Raw genomic sequence first — 21,341 nt, 5'->3', positions numbered from 1 at the left:
TGTTAAAGTCTCCCATTGCTCCATTTTTTTTGTCATTCTTCCATTACAACCTGGCTATCCTTGACTCCAGGCCATGGAGATCACTTAATACATGAAGTGACAATGGAAGATAAAGTCACATAAAATAAGTTATTTGTATGAGATAGCTGGATAGCTTATTGCATCTGCTAGATATACTTTCAGAAAACACTAAAGTGGTCATTAGGAATTTCAAACACTTGTATTTCTTCTACATAAGATGTAGCTAGAGGATATATTTTTTTGGTTAGAAAGGCCTCTAGGTAACTCTCATGTTACTTAAGTTCTTTTTTTTTTTTTTTTTTGCCGCACCGCGCAGCATGCAGGATCTTAGTTCCCCGACCAGGGATCGAACCTGTGCCCCCTGCAGTGGAGGCATGGAGTCTTAACCACTGGACCGCCAGGGAAGTCCCTTAAGTTCTTTTTAAACACAAAAGTTGACCTCCCCAAGATACTGCTATGAGCTGTGAAGTCCCTCCAGTCATCTTTAATTGAAAAACCAGTTTAAAAGCAATTGCTAACAAAATACCTTGTTTTTCATTTTCACTGAATGAAATGTTTATTATAAACTAACACAGAAATAACCACATTAGTTACTTCAGATAACTTAATATTTATAGGCAGGTAAATCAAAACCCATATTCTCTTCAAAGGTAACTGCATGAACACATTAATATTATTTCAGAAATTGACCGATCTTTAGATGTACACAGTATCAATATTTATGGACCTTAAGGCCCTTTAGAGATTCAAGGAAGAAAATCCATTGTCCCAGCATTCTTGAGCACAATAAAAAGAACAATAATATTTTGCTAATTCTATCCACAGTGTATCTAAGGTCAGTATGGATCATTGAGCTGACCGTGGAAGGCTGCAGTTTAAGGTACCTGTCCTTTGAATTCTCAGTCAATAAATAGAGAGTTTATTACATGACAATTGCCCTCAAGCAAGCTAAGAGGACATGACTAATAGCTTTAAGTAAGTTTTTATTATTAATTCCATTTCTTGTCAAGAATGGTCACAAGAGACCATGTAGATGTAGCAAATTAATAAACTCCATGAAAAGTGAGGAATATTGGGTGGAATTTAAGCCACTGGAGACTAAAGCTATCTGGATAAGGGTGCCAGGAAGGCGATGGGCTCTGAGACAGAAAAGAAGAAGGCTGAGAGGAGGCAGCTGGTGGGCAAATGCCCTTGCCAAGCGGAGGAGAACTGAAAGAGGATCAGTCACTTCACTCAGGCGACGGGGTGTAAGCGGTTACAGACCTACACAGGTTGCAAGGGCTCCGAACACAGGCTAAAGACAAAACTGTGTTCTGCAGGTTCAATGTACTCCCTAAAGGAGTATATTTTGAAAAAGAAAAAGTTTTTACAAAGTGATATGACAAAAACAATACCTTGGATTAATCTGCATAGGAAGAAGAAAAATGTGTAGTCAAAGACACCAACCAGGAAGCTCTTTATGACAGAGGGGAACTGGAATTCATTTTAAAATGTTAAAGTTGAATTAGACAAAATCACTGATACACGTTCCTTAAGAGAGTGAAGTATGGACTTGTTTGTTCTAAAGGATGATCTGATTATATATATACATATATACATGAAACATACATATATATAAACATATATATATATATACATACAAGTTAGTTTATAGTGACAATTTTAATATATATTTTATATTTATATATTAGTTTGTAGTGTTAGACAAATAGCTAAATGCAAATAGCTTACAGCCAGTAAATAATATCATGGGGAGGGTGCTGCAAAAAATAGTCCAGGGCTGAAGTTACAGATTAACTCAGCTATTCACTGCTTCTTTTCCTACACTGCTTCCAACTGATTTCCCCCTGTGAATATCTCATCTGCAGATAATGGTAAAAGAAGATCAAAAATCTATTTATAATGAACATGCCACCAGGTACGAAACATCCTTTAACCTACAGACCACATGTAATGAACTCAGTTGTGTGCCATTAGAATAGAGAGCAACTTTATTTTTCCCTGTAAGATCAAAGTGTATTTCCCTCAGAAATGAGATATTCCATCATTTGGCAACACTATTATGAAAAGCTGGCATTTTAGGTTTTTTTGTCTCATACATTTTAAGAGGTCAAGAGTAGTGAACTGTATTTTACACGCTGAGTCCTAAAAGTTGCACTCTAATAACATTTTGTTATTCCAAATGTTACCATCTTTCAGTGAGAACTGACATCAATGAGTTTTATTAATGAATTTGAAGATGGAACTTGAGATTCTGAAAAAGCATTAAGAAGATAGTTGAGAAAACTGTCTTGTTCTACAGTGCCTGCCCCCTTTGATTTGTTACCAGGGGCTTTTTTGTCAGTTCTGTAAGAGCCAGGTAGCTTTTGCTTATGCCCTTTATACTGATAAAGAAGAAAAAATCCTTAAATTATAAATGAGAAGATTTAAAATTTTCTCGTTCTATTAAAATTCAGATGTTATTCACCAACATAATTGATTATGGAACAAGAATATACTTAAGTCTCTCTACTTCTAAAAGGTAAACATGTTAAAATACATTTAGTTATGCATTTACTTTTGTGATTCAAAATCCGCATTCTTTTACGAGTGCTCTGAAAATCTAGAACTGCATCGTTCAATATGATTTTTGGCACCATACGTGCTGTCCAAGAGGGTAGCTGCTCACCACATTTGGCCATTGAGAAGTTGAAATATAAGTATGACTAAGGAAATATATTTATAATCTGAATTAATTTTAATAGTCACATGCGGCTAGTGGCTACTCAATTAGACAGTACATGGATGATAGAACAAGTGGTCATAACCATTACAGCCAGCTGGTTCTACCTGGGTTCTGAACTAGACTCCATAAAGACTCCTGGTACCTCCTAGAGAATGAGGAAGAGTCTATTACCCTAAATTGAACAAAGTCTTCCTGCTCTTACAACTCTTTATTTTAAAATTAGCTTCTCTTCTCCCTCAACCCACTCCCATTGTCACGAGCCTTCCAATCAATAATCGTCCTGTAGGTTCCCTTCTTCACATAGGACAGGTAACCTCAAGTAAATAACCTGGTCTCCACTGTTCAGAGCTCAACTTTTCCAAGGCTTTGCTCTCCCCACAAAACCACTTCCTTTGATGAGGCCGTCAGCATTTATTTCTTGGAACTAGTAATACAGTTTCCTAACTGGCTCTCCTGTCTCCACTTGGGGTGTTCCTTCTCCATCTCCCCAGTCCTTCTTCAAAATCGCTGCTCTACTGGTATTTCCAAAATGCAACTCCAATGTTTCTTACTGTTATAAAATTCACTAGGGCTCCCTTTTGTTTTGTGGGTAAAAATGAGATAAGATGCAAACTCCTCAGCACAGTCGCAGATGTAATTTTATGCTCTAGTTCTCTCATTTCCTGTCACTCTGCAACTTTTATTTTGTGCTCCCTAAGCATGTAAAAATGTTCTCATGTCACCTTGATCTTGCTATATACTGCATAGACAGCCTTCCCTTCCCACAGAGCCTGAAATGATTCCTACAGCCTCTTCCTCCCAAGCCTCACCCCTATGCCCTCACTTTGGAATATACACACACAATCCAACACCACCACTTCAGTTACACACACCTATTGTGGTTCCAGAATTACCTCCTCTAGAAAACATTGCTTTAGCTCTCCAGGATGACCTGAGAATTCACCCCTCTATTTCCCATTTTATCCTGATTCTATCACAACTCCTACCACAATGAACTGAAATGATTGTTAACTGTTTGTATTTTCTCCATCATCCTGTGGTCAGCTAGAAAACAGGAACTTAATCTTTCCACCCTCTATCCCCAGTGTCTGAGACCACACACCTAGCTACACAAAAGTTGTTAAATATATAAATAAATGACAGAATAAGAACAGATTGAGACTGAAGATTTAGATATAAAATAAAAATTAGAATGATCCAAAGATAAATAAAATTCTGTGTGTGTATTCAAAGTTTCCTATTTGGGAACCCTAAGAAAATATGATTTTGCTGATATGTGTATATACATGTATATTTATATAAATATATATATTTATTTAAACACACATACTTATACTCGATTGTTCCTAGAAAGTATATACGCATAATTTGACGATTAAAAAAATACTAGAAATGACTTCTAAGGAAAAGAGCTTTTAAAGTAAATGGGTTATAACATTATTTGTAAAATAGGCAGTCCTGCTACTGATGATTTCTATTTGGTTATAGGGTAATGAACACCCTGACACTTTAATTTATGAAGGCATTTTCTTTCCCTTTCGCCTCTTCCTCATCCACAGCAAGACAGAGAAATAGTTTGAGTTATTTTACCAACCATTTTATATCATTTTTAGTCTATCGCAAAGCTAATACCAACTAATACTTTCTAAAGATCAATATAGTTTATTCACCAAAGCCTTTATCTACAATATTAATAAACAAGTTATTACAACTTATAACAATATTAATAAACAAGAATTCCCCCAAATAGAAAATAATTTCATTTATAATACAGCATATCTCCGAATGAGACTTGCAGACATTTGATAAGTATAATCATTATCTATTCTACAAAACAACATTTAATGAATTGTACTCAACGAAGACCCGTAATTGCCTGAGGAGGCCATGTCAAATTGAAGATCACTGGATAGAAGTTTTGCCAAACAGCTCAATGGTTGAGTCAGGAAGACACCCAGGGAATGGTATCAGTAAGAAATGGAAACCAGGATATATCCCAGATTACACAACACCCTAGAAATCTATCTGAGTAGAAAAGACACCAGGATCCGAATTACTTAGAAAATCAAGAATTAGAATTTGGAGAGCATTTCTGTCTCTCTAGAAGTTGCAGTGAAACGGATACCTCTGGCAGTGAATTACATCTTTTTCTTACAAATAGAGTTTCCATTTAAAACCTCATATCTTAAATTACTTTAATTCCTGGATGAGCACAGAGCCTGCAGCAAGCTGATATTTCCCTATTCAATTTGGAATAGAGATAATTCCCAAGTAATTACATTAATACAAAGGAAGGCACAAGATAACCCAGGGCTGGCAGGTAAAACAAAAGTTACTTATGCTCACATTTGAAATAAACACACAGATTTAAACCATTATGAAAAATATATTGCAGAAGAACTGAGAAGTTACTATTTAATCCCAGTTGGGAGAAAGAGGCCCCTCTCTTACCTTTTGTGAGATGAATACAAGAGTTAGTGACTCACATTGGCGAGAAAACAATTTAAAATGCACCATTACAAAAGACAAATTTGAGTTGCTCCAAAGAAGTTATGAATGCAAAATAAATGTCCCACAATCCAAAATTTAAAAACCAATTGTCAAATAATTACCCATAGAAAACAGACTCTCTGTAAATCAGCTAATCAGAGATAATTAATGTCATTAATGCATAAGTGAAATTTACATAGCAAGACTGACATAAACATACTGGACAAAATGGAAAGACTTGGCTGTGGGTCTATTTTTCCTCATTATTAAAATGACCTGGCATTAATCTATTAAAATTCTATGTAAAATGTCATTAGAATGAATACAATTTATTGAAATTATAAAATGATAGGGTAAATTTAAATAACCATATTAACTTTTTTTCATGCATTTAAGCATAATGGAGTTCCAAATATTAAGATGTTGTAGTTTTTAAAAAGTTATTGCATATACATAAGCACTTACTGTTATTTCCTTGCAGCAGGAATCTGTATCCACCACAAGAGCTTGAAGTTACTGCCTGTTAAAGAAGTCACAAAAACAAGAATATGTTAATTTAAAATACAATAAAGTTTTAAATTGCAATAACTAATAAGATTCTTTTATGTTCATAAATAAGAAATGTTATAACTATAACCTCTTGGTTTTGGTTTATTTTCATGAATTAAAAACTACAAAAGGCAAGTGAAAATTATTTCCCAATGCACACCGTAAGTTAAAAATACTACTGAAAAAGGAAAAGAAAATTTCCATTGGAGAAAAACAAAAACATCCTAGTCGGAGTAAAGAATGTGTTAATGTCCCTCCCTCCACCCTTAATGTTCACAGGTAACTTGATCATTGGTTTCTACTGAGTGAATAAAGAATAGTTTGAGTTATGTACTCATTAGAAACTTATCCTTTAATGTTTATTCAGAACTCTTTGATTGAACACATCTTTCCTAATCCATCAAGCAAATTTGCAAATAACAATAGAAAAAGATCTCATCAAGTTAGAGGGACACTACTTGAAAACAATTAGGGATTATATAAGGGCAATACACAGGTCAAATACACTACTTCACTCAGTATTTGATCGATTTACTGCAGAAAAAAATAAATCATTTATCGTATGCTTGATGTTGACTAGTATCTGAATATTCAACCTGAAAGAAAGAACTTAAGTAATTATCTAAATCACTCAGGCCAAAAGACCAATTTACAAAAATTACTCAGCTCACTGGGGCAAATATTATTGGAGAAGTCTTTTCCTTGAATTATTTCTTAAATGCTAATTTTACTTTTCATGGTTCGATGTTACCAGACACAGAAAAAAACCATAACATGGTTTGAATTAGACATACATAATCACAAATAAAATCATCTGAAAATATATTTTTTAAAAATAAATTTTTAATCTTAAAAGATTACAGAAAATACTAAATCTGAAAATTATTTAATTTCTCTGAAAATACTTAAAAATATACTCTACATTGAAACTTGATTTGGATTTACGTATCATTCCATTGTAATCATGCATTTCCACTTTAACTGTTTATCCATTTTCATTTCTTTTCCTTTTCCAGCTACTGTTAAGAACACAAGGCAACTTGCAAGTCTTTTCTCCAAAGTATGTTCAATGTTAGTTTTAAAAGCTCGAGATCTTGCCAAAATATGTCCTGCTTTATACAGTAGAAGAGGTAACATTTAATACAAAATTGGAAATGTTATTTTGTTTAATAAGCTTTTTCTCCCCCAATTAATCAAAATCTGCTGACATAGTGTAAGCTAAAACGTTCTTTACATATTTCTCTACTATGCTGAGATTTAAAAAAAAAAAAATTAATACCACTTGGATTTGGAGAAAACAGTATATTTTTTAAAAAGTATTAAAATTTCTATAGTAAACAAGAAATAGTCTTCCATTACATAGGCAAAATTTTTTTAAATATTTTAGGGAAATAAAGAGTTATTTCCTCAAGGAAAATAACAAGATAAATAATAAATTATTTACTATCAAACCTCTTATTCAAACAGCTAACAGTTAACGGCAGTTAATTTGAGGTTAAATTTAGAGAACTTGAACACAAATAATTAATAATCCAGAAACTCCCGCTCCTTAACGTTTTTGCCAGGACACGTTAGCATTTTGACATCATGTCCTATAAATGCAAAACACTATTTTTATTAACGTAGGACAAATCTTTAAAATGTATGGTGTAAGTTTCCTTTTTTTATTTTAAAATTAAATTTATCTTATTATAATACATACAAATAAAGTATAATTTTTATTTTATGTAATAATAAAGCCATAGCTAGTCAAAATACCTTTATGAATAAAAAGAACATTCCTTTCTCTTTTTTTGAATTTTATTTTTTTACACAGCAGGCGCTTACTGGTTATAGTGTATATATGTCAATCTCAGTCTCCCAATTCATCCCACGTCCACCACCCCCCGCCCCCCAACTTTCCCCCCTTGGTGTCCATACATTTAAGAACATTTCTTTCATAAAATTTTCCTAGCCATAGGAATTACTGAGATATATAATCTTTCTTTGGGACAACAGAGACATCATTTGAGATAAATTTTAGTTTCCTTGTTTCACTATATAGTTACATCTTTATCCTTTCATACTCTTTAATCATCCTACTCAATAGAAATATACCTGGACCACTACACGCTTTGCTCCTGTTGAGATGGCAGAAGCTACTAAATCTTGCTACTATTAAATGGGAGGAAATGAGAAGTTCCTGATTTTTACATACGGATTGCACTTAAGGTGGTTGAAGGAAGAGTAATCATGAGATAAAACACCCACAGTGAATTTCTTCAATATCCCCATGCTTCTACTATTCAGTATGATTACTTTCCTTTGGTCAGATGTCCCATCCTGGGTCTACTCTCCCTGATGGCATCGTGGGTTCTACCACTGTTGCGATATCTGTGCTGCGGAAATCTTTCTTTCCATGAAATACTATTTGTAAACTAGAAGTTGGAATGGAAGCCTGAGCCCTGTCTGCTCTCTGCGTTCCCTCCCCACCTGCAGCTCCGAAGCCACCCCGGGATTTCCAAGGAGCAAAGTCTGAAATCCACTTCTCCATTTCCATTGTTCTTTCCTTTCATGTCAAGAAACAATGGGTGAAGAGACATGGGAAGCTGTCACTTTTCGAGGAAAGAAAAAGGAAATGGAAGATAAGAAACAAGGCATAGGATTTGAGTAAAAATAAAGGAAACAGAGAAAAAGACAATGTTTCCGTTAAGTTTGCCATGTATGTGCCAGAGTTTTTAGAAAACTGGTTGGCAAACACAGCCCTAAAATAAAGGTACTGAAAAGAAATACAAATAAATGGAACGTTACAGACAACTTATATATCTTCATTCTCCCAAATGTTTTATATATTTAAATCTCTGATTTTCTGATATTTCAGGTGATTTACAACATGATCCACATGATTCAATCTGAGACAGATTTTAATGTAGTTATCTTCCCAAGACAAAATATAAAATACTGGCTCACACCTAAGCATTCAAGGACATCTGGCCACCCTGATATTACGCTAATCGCCTTGAAATTCTGCCACATCTTAAATTACAGAGGTTGATAGTATAAGAACTGACTCAGAAGGTAGAGCTGTGTTCCCTAAAATATGACTGTGGTCCCAGACACCCTTTTGGGATGCTCTTCGTTACTGAACCAACTAACATCTAATTACATTTGGGAAGAGGAAAAACAAAAAAAGAAGAAAAAATAACCCTCAGGTTCATGTAGCTCTCTGCTCTAGGATTCACACCCGAATGCCTGCAGAGTTTGCACAAAGATTCTTGGCTTCCTCCGATGTTAATTCTCTCCTTTAGAATGTTTGGAAGCTCAGCACCAAACCCTGGTCTCCAGCTTGCCAAAACACATGCTGGTTTCTTGGTGTGGTTTTCCAGCTCTTTTGCTATTAGTGCATGATTTGACAATATGCTGCCACGGTAACAGAATTCATTAAGGGCTTTCTGTTTTGTTCTGCCAATGAGAATTTTTGCCTGCATGCAGCGCTGGCCTCTGAAGGTTGATCCATGATATTTGTCTTATAAAGTCTTGTCATCTCATAGCATGACTGATGCTGCAAAATAATCCATAATGGGCCACATTCTCCCAGCATGAGCCACTCCCTGAGGGTAAATTAGGCACTACTAGAAACCGCATCAACTTCTTCATCATCAAACTTGGGTGCTTAAAATAGACTACAGGAAAGTGGATACAGTGTGCAGCCCCATCTTGCACCACTGGGCTTGTGGAACGGATTAGGAACGTAATCCCTAGTGTTCATTCTTTACCATACCCCGTTAGGGGGAAAAAAAATTTCATATTCTGACAATTTTCTTTGTATAGTCATTTCCAGAGGTAAGGTTTGCGCAAAATAACTGTGTGGTTGATACAGTAAAGGAAAAAAAAAAAGTCAATGTTTTAACCAAAATTTTCCCATAGGAGTTCAGTAAAATACTTAACATGCCTTCTGTTATTTTCAGCTACATTTTTAATACCACATAATTATATTGATCACTTGTTCTGTTTTTCACTATTGGATTGTTTATTCATTTTTTTAATGGTGTGCAATAGGAATAGCTTAAAACTCCTGTGAAATCTTTTCATGCTAATGAGGCCAAAGTCATCGGGCCAGTCCTCCTGGGGATTGGCCGGTTCCAGAATGAAGATTAAACTGCCCCTGCATTCCTTCCTTAGATGTGCGTAAGCGGTATTAGGGAGAGAGTGAGAATGAAGGGGGGGGGGGCAGTCCAGTAAGTACACTGAAAACTAAATCAAAGTATATAATTGGATAAAGAGATGAAATAAGCACCACCTTTATTTAGGGCAGTGCTTCTCAATCAGGGGCAATTTGGGGCCACAGGGGACACTGGACAATGTCTGGCCATATTTTTTGTTGTCACAACTGGGGGGCAGGGGTGTGCCACCGAGATCAAGTGGGTAGAGGTCAGAGATGCCGCCGAGCATGCTACACTACAGGGGACAGCCCTGCCCTCCCCTCCCCTCCTACACACAGAATGACCTGGTCCAAAACGACTACGGTGCCGCAGTTAACACAGCCGGTTCAAGGAAAGCTGGGAAAGAAGCGGAGAGGACACACCTCGTTTGTCTACAGGTCACTTTAACCGGCTTACAGGGCAAAGAGGGGGAACGAAATCCGCAAGGAGAACCGCCTTAGGCTTTGCGGAGGGCACGGCCTCGGCCTCTCAGGAGAGGCGAATCCACGGCTTCTCCTCTCCGCAGCAGGTGAGAGGAGGGGAGCTGCCACACCACCGACGTGCTCCGCACAGGCGCGTCTGGGCGGCGCCCTGACCGAGCAAGCCGCACATACAGGTCCCACCAGACGGCAGGCCTAGCCGGCGGCTGCGAAAGGTGGAGAAACCAGGGCTCTGACCCGTGCCCCGCAGTTAACGGAGGCTCGTGACTAACGGGAATTCCTGAGCTTGTGCTGCAACAGCGGATGCGGGAACGGCTTGTAGTAAACTGCCTTCACTGACTAAGCTCGCTTGAGGTTTTAGGGGCTTCTTTCTCTCTTTTTTCCTCTCCTTAATTGCCTACCTTCCCAGCTCCCCACGTCCCGAGCGTCTTCCAGGAACCTGGACGCAGCTCCCGCCAAACGCCAGCCGGCTCAGGCCGGCTCAGGCCGGCTGGGACCAGGAACCCCGGAACTGGGCCTGCGCAGACGCCCCCGACCGGCCTGTTGACTCCACCCTCAGATCACGCAACATCCTCGCTTATGAATATGCAGGAGCACGGAACCGCTGTGCGCCTGCGCAGAACATCAGTTACCGCCCCTCTTCCCTGCCTCCCGTCACCTTTCCCGAGTCCTGAGACCCTCCTGCTTGTCCCATAAATGTCCCAAACCCCTTCGCCTCTCGGGAGGCGGAAATGAGGCCTGCTCTCTGACTCCTGGCTTGGCCGCCTTATGAATAAGCTCTTTCTCGGCTGAACCTCCTCGGCGTCAAAGCGGTCCACTTGCTGCGCATCCGGCAAAGGGCCCTGGTTCCCTAACAGCTCCGTGTGCCCTTATTGTCCTGTCCCTTCTCGACATCTTTGCCCCTTGACCACTTTTGTTATGTTACACTGTCAGTGACAATGTTAATATTCTGATACACTATTAAGTTGGTTTAACATCCCTTTCTGGGCTTTTTTAAAAAATTTATTTATTTTTGGCTGCGTTGGGTCTTCGTTGCTGCGCACAGGCTTTCTCCAGTTGTGGCGAGCGGGGGCTACCCTTCGTTGCGGTGCGCAGGCTTCTCATTGCGGTGGCTTCTCTTGTTGTGGAGCACGGGCTCTAGGCGCACGGGCTTCAGTAGTTGTGGCACGTGGGCTCAGTAGTTGTGGCTCGTGGGCTCTAGAGCGCAGGCTCAGTAGTTGTGGTGCACGGGCTTAGTTGCTCTGAAGCATGTGAGATCTTCCCGGACCACGGCTCAAACCCGTGTCCCCTGCATTGGCAGGCGGATTCTTAACCACTGTGCCACCAGGGAATTTCCCTGAGCTTGTTTTAATTTGTCCGGGAGGAAGAAATTTTCCTCTACCCTTCTAGGTTCTTCTGGCTGGTCTAAGAATTACATTGACATGAGACAGATTAACAGGAGAAAATCACACAAAAGTTTAATAACATGCGTACACAGGAGAGACCAAAGAAAACTGAGTAACTCACCACAATGGCGGAAAACCTCACCTTAAGAAACATCTTCAGCTAAAGACAAAGGAGGATGTTGAGGGTAGGGGTTTGGGACTTCACAGAAGGGCAAGGCAGTTGACATGAGGATGGAAAAGCAAACAGTTGGTAAACAAATGTTTCCTGGACCAGGCATAGACAGTGGGACCCAGAGCAGAATTTTAACAGACTTTGCTAAGTTGCCCTGTCTACACACCTAGTTCCTACTGTAGTCTCTATGGTGACAGCTCCGTTCCTGGAAGAGGTCCTCTGCCTACATTTTTTAGGCAGTTAGTAAGGAGGACAAAGGTTCTTCCTGAGTCTATTAAGCTTGTTTTCAGCTTGAAATAATCCACATGCCAAAGAAACATTTTGCTATGGCAAATTTTACTTTCCTACAAATTCTTACAAAACGTTCACATTTAAAAAGATTCCAGCTCTTTTTAAGAGATTGTGTGTGTAAATACACACACACACACACACACATATATGTAATTTAGTTGGTTCCTTCTCCTCACTCAAAAGACAGAATTTTCACCTTAGCATCATTATTGGAGTACTTTGAAGTCTCAGAGAGCAGACCTTCTCCTGCTGAAAATGACTTATGTAAAGTAATAGTGTTTCACTAAGTGTAAGTAGTGTTCACTGTTAACTTAGCATCACTGTCTCTCATTTCTTTGTCCTTTCCTTCACCCCCTCCAATCTTTTTTTTTCTGTTTACCTCTTTCCTAATCCTTGCGACATTTATTGAATGTGTGCTCTATGCTGTGTTGCTAAGACACAAAGATAAACAGGGCATGACCCCTGTCCAATAGGCCTGGAAAGCAGGGTGGACAGAAATGGTATGTATCAACTGAGAGAGTGCAGTCATCTGTAAAATGTATTCAACAACAGAACAGAATTTTTTTTTTCCCCTATAAGAATTTGTTCAGGGCTGATAAATGGTTTTGTGTTTTATCTTGCTATGTTTTTTGATTATTTTGTTTTTATACCATATTAATTCTTACGTAATATATTTCAACTATACATAAACAATTGAAAATGATAATTAGTAACTGAGGAAAATTCAGAGTTTTACATTATATACCATTTATAAATGATATCAAAAAGGCTGATGAAATAATATTTTTAACTAGCATCTTGTGATTTAAGTAAAAAGAAAGGTCAGCTGAGAGTGACTATTTTTCTGCTTGAGGAATTGGATGAAAATCTGGGTGAGACGCCCAACTCTCATCATATGTTCATGTAAAGTCACATGGGCAAGTGTCCAGCCAAGAAGGAGAACAAAGACACGAAAAATATGCTAAGAAGTTATTTTAAATAAATGCTACTTCTACTCTTAGATTGCTTTAACTGAAGACATAGTATCTTCTTTCAAAGTTTGAAAAATATATCAAATAAAACTTTTAATATCTTCTAGTGCATCTAAAGATAATCAACAATATTTCCCATCACTTCAACTTTTGTTCTAATAACTATACAATATTTCCCCCACATAAAATAGAAATAAGTATTTGTGTCTCCTGCTGTCTCATAAAAGTAGAATCCAAATAGTTAAGCATTTTGATGATTCTAGCAATAAATCCTGAAAATGGCAGACAGTTTTACTGATTCACTGGAATAAATATAAGTAATTATAATCTGTCATTAATGTTATTTTTAAGTGCTATAAAATAGTAGGATGATTTTATTAGATTAATATAATTTTAGTAGTTTATAAAAAAAATGTTTCCTGCTATAATCTATGGATAACAAAAAGAAAAAACTATATGAAAAAATGTTCGAGAATGTATATCTAATATTGACTATTCAAATTAAAAATAAAACTATACTACAATGGAAAGCAATAGGAATTTGGGGGTGTATATTTCATAGTAATAAAGAAGCCAATTTTCTCTAATGAAATAGATGTAAAGCTTGGTCACACACACCAAAAAAATACTGAGAACTCGGGTAGATCATATTAATTTGTAGTACATTTTTAAATAATGAGATTATTTTCCATTTAAAAAATATCAATATAATTTTTAAAGTATACAATATTTAAAATAATACTGGTTCATATTCTGATATCAAAATATTCACAATGATATCTACATAGGGGAAGATAACTTGATGAAATGTTAAGTAGCACATTTAAGTAAAATATAAACATACAAATTAATGTAAAATGCCATCTTCTAATAATTTTGTTTTAGGTTATAAGGAAATAGGAAATCATTTCAGTCTTTTAACAAAAAATATCCAAAAAGCTGCTAATGACACTATATTAATGAAATAATTTTAGAATATCTAGAACTAAAACAAATGAACTATCAATGGCTGACACTATCTGATGTCGGTAATCATTATCAAAGAGGTAGGAAGGTCAGATACTAATTACATGGACTCTGGAATAAGGCTCAGGGTTTGAATTCTTGTTCTGTTACTTCTTACTTTTACAAACTTAGACATATAACCTCTAGCATCCTCAGTTTCCTCATCATCAGAATATAGAGATAAAACTGTTCCCTATTTGTGAGATTGTTGTAGGAATTAAATGAGAAAATACAAGTAAAGTACTTAAAACAGAACCTGTCACAGATTCAGCATTTGCTAAATGCCATTAGCATTTTTACATGACCAAAATGTTCCATTAAAATCAAAACCTAAGAGTTGACATCAATATGTAAACAGAGAGCTCCATAGATTAGCCCCTGCCCTGTACCCATATGGCACCTAATAAGAATCAGCATCCTTCCTCAGACCATAAGCAAATCCAATTACACTCCCTGTTCAAACGTCACTTTTAAATTGAGGAGGTTGGACTAAATGCTTTACAAGATTGTAAGCTCCTAGAGGGCAGGCAGTTTTAGACATCTCTGATTCTATGATAAACTCCCAGAGACAGAGTTGCCTACTGGAAAGAAAAGTAATGTTTAGAATATAATAGAAATAACTATGGGTGTCCACTATTTCCTAGGCAGAGTGCCGGATGCATAACTAAGACTTAAAGTATTAAGTAGCTTGCCACAGTTAACCAACCAGCAACTAGTTGGAACTCGAGCCAGGACCCCCTAAATCTTTCCCAGTCTTGAAATGGAAAAGAAAAAAAAAAAAAAAAAAAAACCCGGTATTTTTGTGAGTTTAAATTCTCACAAAAATATTGATCACTGCAAATCAGTAAATGACTGCCAAATAGGAAATTAGCTTCACACAATTTGTAAAATCTTCATCAGTGGTTTGTATTTGAATCACTCAGTATAAGCTATTGTATTCCAATACCCAAATTGTTTAAAGTGCACATTGCTACCTACACAATTTAAAGTTTCAAAACAGCTATTTTGGCATCTAGAGAACAGTGACTTGAGCAGACTACTGAGAATCACCCCCTTTATTCCAAGCTTTTACTCTGTAGGCTGCTATCTCATCTTGCCTCTGATCCATCTAAGAGAGGCCTATTGGCTGCCTTTCCAATAGGCCCCTCTTGGAGTGTGACCTAATGGATGATTTTTATAAATGATCTAAAGAAAAGTTAAAAAAGGATACTTTAACATTTTTGTGGCACATAGACTAATTGAAAAGAAAAACAGTAACAAAAATGATACTAAAACATTTTAAAATAAGAAGCCTTCTAAAGAAGGCTACATACACTCTGATTTGGGATATAACCTGATCAAAATCAAGTGAATAATTCTCCCAACCCAAACAAGATTGATTTAAATTTAAACAAGAAAACCAAAAACCGAAAAACACAAACTTCAGTGTTGTATAAAATTCAGGAAAATGTGAATTATCCTGTGGAAGACATAAAGTCATTCGTGAACCCTCTAAGATCCTGTAAAATTGTACACAAAATTAATTAAATAAAAATAAAATAACGAGATTGTGCCAGAATTAAAGATTATGTATGTCAGCATCCAATAATTCTATTCCATGCTCAGGGTACCTGAGCCTATACAGCTCCAAAATGAAAAGACATCTCCATTTAAGCCTCCATTGAGACTGTTCTGACTATAGGCAAGACAGAGTTCTGAGTTCCGCTCCTTATCTACTACTGCCAATAGGCCTGGCGTATTATTAAGGACATTCTAAACTGTGATCTCAAAAGGTAATACCATTTTCCAAACCCAGTATAACTGTTAAAGAAGGATACCACTCCGCATCCAATGGAATAATCACCATGATAGAGAAACACTATTTGGATATAAACACTGTGACAGAAAACACTCTTGAGACATCTTAGTGGATCAAAATGTAAAAAGTATTAAGAGACTGTCTCAGGAATGTGAGGCAGTAATAGAGGATTCCTGGTCCATTTGGCTGTAGTATCCTTCTTCCTTTGAATCTATAGCATTATCTGTTTCTAATGAAACCAAATCCAAATTCCTCAGCTTGAATCTTGACAATTTTTACCAAGTAATCCAAAGTTGAATCTCTCCAATGACATCTCTAATCGATTCACAGAAGGTGAGACAGAGGTGACAGAGGGAAAAGAAAACTATGAGTATATTCTATTTTCCTCTCTCAGGTCTGGATCACTCTAAAAATAATCCAAAATACAGGACTGTTTTAAAAACTCAAGCAGCTTTTACATAAACTCTCACAGTAATCAATGATAAAGGGGCTTTTCGTTTCAAAACCTATAATATCTTACTTAATGACTCTTCCTTACATTTAAAATTCCTCTTGTCACCGTGAAGTCACAACAGGTGAATGACTATGGTACAATATACAAGAGAAAAATCAAGTCATGCAGGGCAGTATATGGAAAAGCAAAGACTCATGAGCTCCAGTCTGGGCTCGGCCACTTCACTACTGTAAGGCCTTGGACAGGCCCCTTAATCCTACTGACTCTCAGGTCCCTCACCTGCAAAATGAGTATTTATAACTATCTTCCCCTTTTGTTGTGAGGATTAGACATACAGTATGTAAATAAAACCCATGTTTCACTGCCAACTACATAGAAGGTGTGTAGCAATTGGTTCCCTTTAGTAGTAACAGTAGCGGTGGTCATTGTAAGAATAATTTAGAATGGTAGTGATTATTAGTAGCAATAACTTTTATAATCCTTCAGTGGGAAACGAACAAACCTGCAAACATCTGGAAAAGCAGAAAAGAGCAACAGTGGTATAAACAGAATGTGAATGCAAATGAAGAGATCAAATGCATGAATGCAAATGAAGAGATCAAATGCATAGGAGAGATGGTCACTGTGACGTTGACCTTTATGTGTCAATGCGGCTGGGCCACGATGCTCAGATATGTGGTCAAACATTATCTTGGATGTTTCTGGGAAGGTGTTTTTTTGAATGAGATTAACATTTGAATCAGTAGACTTTGATAAAGCAGATTACCCTTTATAATGTGGATGGGCCTCTTCCAGTTAGTTGAGGGCCTTGATAGAAGAAGGACTGACCTCCCCCTGACCAAGAAGAAATTCTGTCATTGGAATCACTCTGCAACTCTTCTCTGGGTCTCCAGCCTAATGGCCTAACCTGCAGATTTTGGATTTAGCAAGCCTTAACAATCTTCTGGCCATTTAATCAATCAATCAATCTCCCTCCCTCCTCTCTCTCTCCAGACACACACACCCTGTTTCTCATGAGACCCCTGACTAATACAGTCCCTAAGGCCTAGCAGCAAACTTTAACCCAGTAAGTAATAATTAGCATCTCCAACGTGGAAACCCATGGAACACTTTGTAAATGTGATATTGCAGCACTGTATCTGATGTGTAACTTTAAAAATCAATTAGACCATTCAACTGCCCTTCAGAGTTAGGTAAAAGATGTATAAACACTTGACCATCTTGATCTTTGGTATTTACCACTAACACATAAAAGGGAGAAAAAAAATAACCGCCGAATATCAATTCTCTAGAATGAGAAAAACAGAAATCCTTTTGAATATAAATACTGTCTTTAGAGTCCTCAACAGAGAAATAAATCTGAATAGTGTTTCTCTTTTAAAGAATGTATAAAGCACACAGTGCATAACCATCAGCAAAAAAAAAGGGGAAACAAGCAGAAGGTAAATGTTAGAGGAAATCTTCCATTTTAGGTTGTTCACACAAAGGCATATTTTTAATTATAATAAAGCAGGATTGCAAAAAATGCATTTCCTTGCCCTTTTCAATTTGTACATTTACATACATTTCATTTGTCAATTATTTTTATATTAAAGACTTAGAAACAATGCACAGCAATGTAAAATTAAAATAAAGAACAATTCCAATTAATGCTTCCAAATTTATTCTCAGATACTGTGATACATCTAAGACCACGTGAGAAGGATAGAGAAACTTAACCACAAATCCTTAACTTAACCTTCAATTTTCTACAAAAGTTCAAATAAAGTCAATGATGGGAGGAGGAGGGAGATGAAGACGTCTGAATGAGTTATCAAGTGGTTGTAATGTTTAGAGAACCAAATGGATTCTCACGAGTCCATTCTATCACCAACAAATTATGATCAAAACTCTAATTGTGGGTTTTTATGAAGAGCATCCTTCTCAGAAAGAATAAAGACAAATTACAAAAATGCTATTGCAACTCTCCTTTGAAATTGTTGTTCATCTACAATATATGAGTGCTTTATATATATTATATCACCAAGAAGTATGATTTATTTCCTAATTTCAAAAGGCAGATAAAATATGAAACAACTGTCAAATCCAAGTATGACTGGCTCCAAAATCCAAGCCTCACGTACTCCGTCACACTGCATCTCTTTCTCTAGGGAATCTTCTTGGCCAAGTTCATTAGCTAGAAAAAGGTATGTCTTTACTCTTTAACATTTTACTTTAAAAATAGATATTTCAGTAAATTTTATTAAGCATAGTTTTGGCTGGAATTATTCTGCATGTTTAACGATTTTATGGTCTAAGTACTATGGACTGTTGAGGAATCCAAACACAGGGAAGATGTTGGCCTCTCCCCTTGGAAATAGTGTCAGACATGCAAAGTTTGCTTCCATTAGCTTACTTTCATGGGCTTTTGTGAATTTCCTTCTGACCTAAGTCTCCTGTTTCTTGAGTCTTCTCTTCTTCTCGTCCCTGTGTTCTCTGCAGCCTCCTCCTTGGTAAATGCATTTATTCTCACTGCCTTAACTTTCACCTGACATAGATGACTCAAGTCCCACAATATAGCTAACCCATTTCACATGTGCACATCTGCAAATTAAAATAGGTTGGCAGAGGGGGTGACAGTTACTAAGAAAAGCTTACAAATCCCTTCCAACTCTCCCTAAGAGTAATGTATGTGTCAGTCAGTTGAAGATACACATTCAGCAATATTTTCTAGAAGTCTCCTAACTGACAGCAGTATGATCAGCCTTTTGTTCACAGGATATATTTTGGCATCAAATTAATCTCCCTAAAATAGATCTAATTTAAATTTCAGTCGAAACAAACAATTTGTTATTTTTGGACATACTCAGTATTTGCCTACTTTTTTGCCTTTGTTTACTCTTTTCTGTTTACCTGAAATGTTTTTACCTTCTGAGCTCCACTCTCATTTTTTAAGTATCTACCATCCGTCAAGCCATAGCTCAAACACAAATTCCTCCAAGAATCAGAAACTTCCCTCATCACCCACAGAGATGCCATCTCACCTTCATTCAACCCCACGGTACTTTCTTCCCATCTTCTTATTGCATGGAGAGATTGCCTTTCTTTGTACCTCTACACTTTTTTCTGATTATAATCACGAGAGGAAAACCAGCGACTCTCAGAAAATATCTAGTCTTCTGTCTTTTCAGCAGCAGCAGCTGCCTGTGACTTTCCTGAAGCTGTAGGAAACCGAACCCTAGGAGCGAATCTCCTTTCTGCCCCAGTCATTACTGTTCTACCTTAGACACTGAGCAGTGCCTCCCGAGAAGGTTGCAAAGGTGTGGCTGCGAGGAGGGACCACCACATTTGATTGTTTTTCAGCCAGAAATAGCAAAGCCATGCTCCACGTGTGGTGGTGAAGAAGCAGAGTAGAAACTCTAATGCAACTGAAGGTCTGTTTGTGGACCTTGTTAATACAGCGTTTCAACAAGAGGATTAACACACACCTGGGAACTTCTACGCAGCTGATTTGTTGGAAAGACAACTTTTGTTAACCAAAATGTCAAAAGGAGAAAATGATACATTCAGATACTGTCTTCTACTCGACATCTTCATTTTAATGAACTCTGACAATGGTCTTTATACCTCACATCCAATCCAGTTTATCTGACTGTGGTCTGGTTCACTCCTATGCCTCCTGTGTCTCCTGTGCTCTCCGCAGAGTATCAGTCTTCTCTTGCTACACAGTTTTACTATATACTCTTCCTGCTTTCTCTGGAATTCTCTTCTTCTCCTTTTGTAATTTCTCTTAGTCCTCCAAATCCCACTGTAGAAGTCGCTGCCCTAAGAGAGGTCTTCCTGATACTCCAAACTCTTTATTATATACTTTTTAAGAACCATTTTACTTTCATTGATTGTGGTGGACTCAATGTAAAATTATACACTCACTGGTGTAATAATGTGAGTGATGTTCTTCTCCGAGAAAATGACAACTCCCTGAGCTCAGAAACTCGCTCTTCTTTTCTTAATTAAATAACCTGAGCCCAGCACAAATCCATACTAATAGTAGGCCCTTAATACATGCTAGCTGAATGAATACACAAATGAATGAATGAATGACTGAATGAACAAACACAGGCATTTTAGATGCTAAATGTGACATAACTTAAATGCAAAGTTATTTGACTCCTAGTATACGGGTACAATTTTAGAGAAAAAAGATGAAAATGGTCTCAAACTTTTCTCCCATAACATCATCTGAAAAGAATAAATACAACTTTTTCTAAAGCAAACAATACCAACAATAACAATACTGTCTCCTCCCCTCTGTTATGTCTTTCTCCCTTACAACCCTCCAATTTGCTCACCTTATCACCTGCCTCAATCAATGGTGCTTAGAGCTTCAAAGTTCCTTCTTATTTACCCTGTAGAAATCCTGAAGGTCTCTTTTTTTCATGACCTCTGTTTTGTGTCACCTTTACTCTTTTCCAAGTCCTCATCATGCAAGTCTAGATTCCTACCAAGGACTTTAAATTGACCTCTCTTTCAAGACTGAAATCTCTGCTTTAAACACCTCATTCACTGTGTTATTCTGCTCCACAAACCCATTTACTGGCTCTCAAAACATAACATGGGACTCATTTAACAGGTTTCAATGCCTTTAATTAGTAGATATTATTCCTCCTATCAAATTTATTTTTCTTACTACCCAGACTTTCCACGCATATGTTAATTCTTGCTACTCTAATTTTCTTTGAGGTACTTGTTAATAAGGAATATTTGGAAATAATTATCTAGGAAACCAGCACAGGATTGAAAATGGACAGAAAAACGGTCAAACTAATTTGCTCTCCTTAAATTCTCAGAATTATTTTATTAGCTGTTTTGGAAGTTTTAAA

At 37.0% G+C, this 21,341-nt stretch overlaps 1 protein-coding gene and 1 long non-coding RNA gene across 7 annotated transcripts in view; one reads left to right on the top strand and one right to left on the bottom strand.

The window, feature by feature from the left end:
* Positions 1–8,503, top strand: part of LOC309651409 — an 888,535-nt gene extending 880,032 nt beyond the window's left edge. The window contains exon 2 of the long non-coding RNA XR_014258104.1: positions 8,007–8,503. This is a non-coding gene — a long non-coding RNA (uncharacterized lncRNA). The remainder of the gene's footprint in view (positions 1–8,006) is intronic.
* TENM3 (teneurin transmembrane protein 3) overlaps positions 1–21,341 on the bottom strand; it is a 2,405,282-nt gene that overhangs the window by 1,756,961 nt on the left and 626,980 nt on the right. For all 6 annotated transcript variants that reach the window (XM_082444070.1, XM_082444075.1, XM_082444071.1 and 3 more), the window contains exon 3: positions 5,702–5,756. The gene's annotated coding sequence lies outside the window, so the exon portion shown is untranslated. The remainder of the gene's footprint in view (positions 1–5,701; positions 5,757–21,341) is intronic.

This window comes from Balaenoptera physalus (genome assembly GCF_965194825.1).
Source record: "Balaenoptera physalus genome assembly, chromosome: 21".
Classification (NCBI taxonomy): domain Eukaryota; kingdom Metazoa; phylum Chordata; class Mammalia; order Artiodactyla; family Balaenopteridae; genus Balaenoptera; species Balaenoptera physalus.
The sequence above is the reverse complement of the archived record's forward strand: the minus strand, read 5'-3'. Positions and strand labels throughout refer to the sequence as shown.